Genomic DNA, 6,205 nt, shown 5'->3' on the forward strand with positions numbered 1-6,205 from the left:
AAAGTCAGACTGGGATCACAAGGCTTAGCTTTCAGTGAAGGCAAAAGACAGATATTTCTGCTTAAAGAAGTGTCAGGATGGTAGGAGACTTATGGGAGAGATAACGTTTGACTAACGACCATCTGAATAATGAAAAACAGTGTGACAGATCATATCTACAACAAGGTCCAAGACAATGGAGGGGATAATGATCACCATAAAGATGAGGAAAGGAAGAAAGAAGTTGCTATACTTCTGACTTAGAAAAGACAGCCGTGGGGGGAAAAAGTGATTTGGCAACCACTTTGATATAACAGATACAGACATTGGTTTATATTATCAAAAAATACACGCATGATCGATTTGATTATTCTATTTGATCCCATCACCTCGTGGTCATAATTTAACCAGCTACAAGACGCCATGACGTGATCACAGGAAAGCATTCCCAACCCCCGCAGAATTTGGAAGTTAAGCTTGTTGCAAAGGAGAGATGTCTCTGGGAGATAAAGGAACGTCTAAACAGGAATGGCAAAAGGCAAAGCCCTCAGTCGATGTGAACGTATTTACTGTTGAGCCTTCAGGTCTTATCTTATCAGTAAGTCCCGTAACAAGTCTTGTGACAATATGCAACAGCACAACGAGGTGAAACGTCAGATGTGATGAAATGGAAATGAAGGGGAAAAACAGTAGTGTTTTAGTAAAGAGTTGGCACCTACAGGTTACCATGAAACAATGGCTAACTGCTCAGACAGTTAGGCAGGGAGTTTCTGAGAATTTTATGTTTAGTTGCCATGGAGGTAAAGCTGTTAACCATGGTTTGTGTTACACTGATAATATTCTCAGTGAGTATTTCTTAATTAGAAATCACTGCTGGAAGCAAACATCCTGTGTATTCAGGCACAATATTTAAAGTGTGTTCACACAAATATATTAGTGTCTCTAACTCTGCATCCTTCTATTAGTCTGTTTATTCAGCTGCTTATATCATCTCTGAGGCTTCTGGCAAAACATAGTGTAAGAACACAGAAGCAGTTTCTTTAATAGAATATGAAAGAAAAAGGTCCAATGTGACACCAAGACTGCTTTAAAAACCAAAGTGTCATCAGTCTAAGTAGTAATGCCTTAAAGATGAGACATGATCCATCTTAATGCTGAGGGACAGTAGCCTGGACCACTACGATCTACGGCTGCGTCTGTCTTGGTTTTAACAGTGTGGGCCACACTGTTGAAACCAAGACAGATTAAAAAAAACTGGCAACACGTTAAAGCTCTATTTCATTTGCTCACAAGATCATACAATTTAAAGAGAAAACTGCAGTGCAGTGTGAAAGATCATTCAAGGCTCATCATTGGTGCATCCTGCACCCTTTGTTTTTGATATTAAGACTTTTACCATGTTGGGGATGCTTGTGTTTCCACAATATACTCTGCAAGATCTGAGGGATGTTTGTCTTTTTTTTCTTAGTCTCCCACAAAGGGATGTAAAGTGCTGCAGAGCTACTTCTCACCAAGATGGGAAAGAACAAAGGAGCTCCTTCTTCATATGTGTTTGTGACGCTTGCATGTGCACATTTGTGCCTGGATTCATATTCCACAGTGCGTTTTGCATCTAATATGCATAATGCATCATTACAGAGACACAAGGCAACATTCACAAAGAGCACAAAGATGAAAAATGATTCTAAAGTTACTGAAATTCTCAAGAGGAGACACCCAAGCACACGTGTAGCCATATTTATCAGTACCAAGTGGGAGCCCACTAATATCTACATGTGCACATGCACCCTCATCAAAACACGCAGACGCGCATACACACGAAAGCATGTGCTGAAGTTTTGCGAGTGTGGATGTCTACGGTGAGGGATTTGCAGAAGATAGCAGTGAACATAGCGCAGGATTTCTGTCATCATTGAACACATGAGGAGAGGAGTCTGCCTAGACAGCAGCATTGACAGATTGCATGAATAATTTAGGAGCAAAGTGAGAGGCCTCATAGACCTCTGAATCACTACCAATGACAGGTGCCTGCTCTGACTTTAGCTCCTCTCTCATCTTTTTTAATGCATATTATTTCCATAAATTCTTCCCCTTACATCTCTAAGCTGTGTCCAGATGCAAAGGACATAATGCCGAATCTGACATGCAAGCAGGGGCTATGGCCTGAGGGACAAGTCAGCAAAGTACTTGGAATTCGAAGGAAGCAGTGGCCTTAAGATTTCTTGAAGCACTTAAACTCCATAGCGGTTTACCTTTTGTCAAAATGTATCAGGAAGACGTGGGAGGGAGGTGGACTGGAAATAAATATCATAGCAGTGTTCATGTAGATGAAAGTGGAACATTACAGAAGAATCGGACTTAGATCACTAATACTCTGTTGAGAGTGGCAGACAGTCTCTTTCTGTTTTCCACTCAGATATAGCTAGTGGTGATCAGAATGTTTCAGAGGGAAGGTTTAGCGGAAAGGGTTGGAGGGGAGAAGGAAGGAAACAGAAACAAAAAGGTGGTGCATTGCAGAGGTCCAGGATGAGTCAGATAGGAGCAGCTGTGCATATAACCTTTAATAGAGAAGATATTATCCCAGCTACTGTGGCGTCTTCCTTTTCACAGTCATTGAGAAAAAAATATCTTTTTTTCTGTTCTCATGCTGGATCATTATTTCCATTTGCTTAATCATCACTAGTGGGAAACAATGCCCATTCTTTTCTTCATCCTGTCATCATTAAGCCAGCAGCAGTCCTTTACTAGGAGATGCTAAGCTAAGCAAAAGTTTTTCTATCCTTTCATGTGCCTCATTTTTTCCAGGGTTTACATTGTTGCAGTTACAACAGTGCACAGTAAAGATAAAATGAGACCACTTCTCAATATAGTGCCAAGAATTGGCCTTTGTTTGCCAGGTAATGCCTCCCTCCATGACGCCAAATATCTGAAGTTCCTGAAAGCTTTGCACAGTTTATAGAGTCACACAAATGAAATATGGCTTACTTTTGTTTATCTGAATGTGTTTGCTATATTGCCAGTTAAAAGCCTTTAGTTTTACTGAAAACTGTAAAAGTACATTTAGATCGGTTAGAGATTCTTATTGTCAGTAAATCTGATTTATTATCCAGTCCTACACACACATATTTTTATATATATACTTAAATACTGAAGCTGTTAAGCAGCTGACAAAACTGGCCCACTTCACTGCATCATGTCTGAATTAAAGCCAAGCTGCAGAGGTTGATATATTCACTTGAGCTGATGATTAAAGAGGGTTTAAAACCCTGTCTGGAGTGTGTGTTTGTGCATGTGTGTTTGTCACAGAGAGAGAAAAAGAGAGAGAGAGAGTGAAAGGGGGGATATGGTAGTCAAAATGGATTGTGGGCTGCAGCATCAATGCCTGGAAGTGTTTGGCTTGATTTTAACTTTGGACAACTCCAAGAGAACAGTGACTTGAAAAGTGTGCACCAAGTCACTTCTCTAAGGCAATCAAAAACAATCGAGGTACACGCCAGCCAAATCCCACTTGGCACTCCATAATCCTTATAGTCTTTATTAAAGAGTGACCTTTCTCATTGTGGATATAAAAAAAAAAAATCACCAAATCCAATGATTTTTTTTAAAATAGCCTTTTTTGCACAAGAAGTGATTGGAAGCAGGATTCCTGTTCCACGTGTCACGTACAGAGGCGCTGGCAGACAGACCTACTGTAATCTGCACCCCCCACCACCCCACCCTTCCCTCTTTCAAAGAGGAAGTTGAAGGTTTATTAGAGTTGGTGGCCTGTGATTGTGTTTTAATGAGAGAATGACTGTGGAGGGCAGATAAGGCACCCAGTTCTGGCTGAGAGGTCCTCGGTGGGATTAGAATAATCATTAAAAAACCGCCATGTCTTTAAAAAACGCACAATAGAATGGGGCTGCTCCTGTCATCCTCCACTCCTCCGCCCATTCATCCAGCCGTCCCCCCACCACCGCTACCACCTCTTCCCTCCACCTCCAACACCACTTGGCCAATTGACATTCCAGTGTGATGGTCCGCTGCTTTGCGCTGGAATGTGACATTTCCTCTCATCGCTCTCTGTACCGAGCCAAATGTGCGGTTTTACAGATTACAGAGGGACAGTGAGAAAATGTGACGATGGGGTTGGGGTGGGGGGGGGGGGGGGGGACTGTGTGGAGAGACGATGTGATAGATGCCAGAGAGAGAGTGAGAGGGCACAGGGAAGAGATGGATGGAGAGAGGCAGAGGGAGCAATGGAGAGAGATAAAGAGGCATTCAAGTACTGAATTCATGCTAATGAATGATAATGAGGCATTCAGATACAAGCAACATCATTAGCTATCATGATTTCACAATCCCTTTCTTCCCGTGTACACTTTATTTGCATGCTCCCTATTTAACATCGACAATCAGCAACTGGCCTTGAGTTTCATTATAGAAAACAGCAGTGTGGGTGGGGTAAATATCATAAAACCTTTGATTTAGGTTTCCTAAAAATTGCTGTATGTTAATGCGACATTTAGGTTTGTACATCCACTTGCTGAACAATCGCATTAAGTGGTTTGTTTTTTCAGCCACTTGGGCTAGAAGTGGCTGGATCGATCCAAGTATCCAGTAACGATACTAACGCTGGTGTTAGTATTGGACCAATAGCCCGATAGAATCGATACTTTGTTTCTATTAACTTGAATATGTAGCCCACTGAATTGTGTTAAATATTGATAAAATTTTTTTGGAAATGAAAACATAGACCGCAGACATGCACTATAAATGTGTTGACTGTCATGTCTATTTTTTTTAAAGCACATTTAACAAAATAAATATGTCCTTTAAAGACAGGCACATTTACATTCCAGGTCGCCAACACCCCCCCCCCCAAACAGTTTCAAAATACATGAAAAGTTGAAAGGTGTGCTTTTATGTATTAACTAATTATTGCACAATGTAAAAAAAAAAAATGACACTGATTTAGTGGTCATTAAAATTTGTTCAGAATTTCAAAATTGATGATGCTTCAACTCATAAAGCATGACACACTGCTGTCCTCTACATCAGTGGTCCCCAACCTCGGACCGGTACCGGTCCGTGAGTCGTTTGGTACTGGGCCATGAGAGTTGAGGCTCAGGTGTGAAATGTATGGTTTTCAGGGTTTTTATCGGTTTTCAGCGTTATTTTGTTATCGTTTTTATCATTGACTCGGTTTTCCTGGGTCTTTTCACGTGTTTTATGAATAAATCTTCTTTTTTTCGGTACCGGTACTAGTTTTATTTTGTTGTATTTATCCGCGACACCTTGAAGGCTGGTCCGTGAAAATATTGTCAGGCATAAACCAGACCGTGGCACAAAAAAGGTTGGGGACCGCTGCTCTACATAACCTGACTAAAAGTATCGGCATAGGATCGATACCAAAATTTACAGTATCGCACAGCACTAACTTGGGCCAGTGGAAAGGGAACTGGAAGCACATCATTATCCTATAGACTTCAAGTCAAGCACACTTAAGGAAATAGATGCTTATTTACACATCCAGCAGACAGAGTAGCATTATCATTCATTAGGCATTGTTTCTGGCCAGCTAATAAGCCTAAAGCCCTTTTCTTTTCGCTTAACTCGAGATCTTAATGGAAATCTGAGAAGCATTTCAAAGTATCAGCTACTGTATCAACAAGTGGTGATTTCACAGCAGAAAAGCCCCGCAAACAGAATGGGTCACATGAGCTGGAAACAGAAAAGAAGCCATGCGGGGCACTGTGTAACTTTAATTCTAATGATCAAACAGAGAGAACCTGAGTGTGATAAGGTGACAGAACTCTGCGGGGATGGGGATATGTGAACTCTGGTGAACTGGAACTCTCCCCTTATTTACTTCTCTTTAAATGCTGTTTAAATCGCACCAGCTAATCTGAAAAGGCTTTACCAACCTTGGTGTGTGTGTGTGTGTGTGTGTGTGTGTGTGTGTGTTTGTGTGTGTGTGTGTGTGTGCGGTGTGTGACAGAAAGAGAGAGAGAGTAGGGAAGGGGATAGAAAGAGAGAGAGAGAGAGGTAGAGTTCGTTTGGGCCTCTCTCTACAGGGAGAGGGGATTATGTTTCTCTGCTGTCATGTGTTCTGACATTCAGAATGTTATTAAACTTCAATAGGCTGAGCTCAGGGTTCACTGATTACTCTTACCGTGGCTGAATCCATTATTCAGGCTTTACTTCACACCATGTGTTTACCAAAATTACAATCCCACCTGCTTCA

This window comes from Rhamphochromis longiceps, linkage group LG2, assembly GCF_057381845.1.
Source record: "Rhamphochromis longiceps isolate RC_006_pf linkage group LG2, R_longiceps_female_GT1.1, whole genome shotgun sequence".
Classification (NCBI taxonomy): domain Eukaryota; kingdom Metazoa; phylum Chordata; class Actinopteri; order Cichliformes; family Cichlidae; genus Rhamphochromis; species Rhamphochromis longiceps.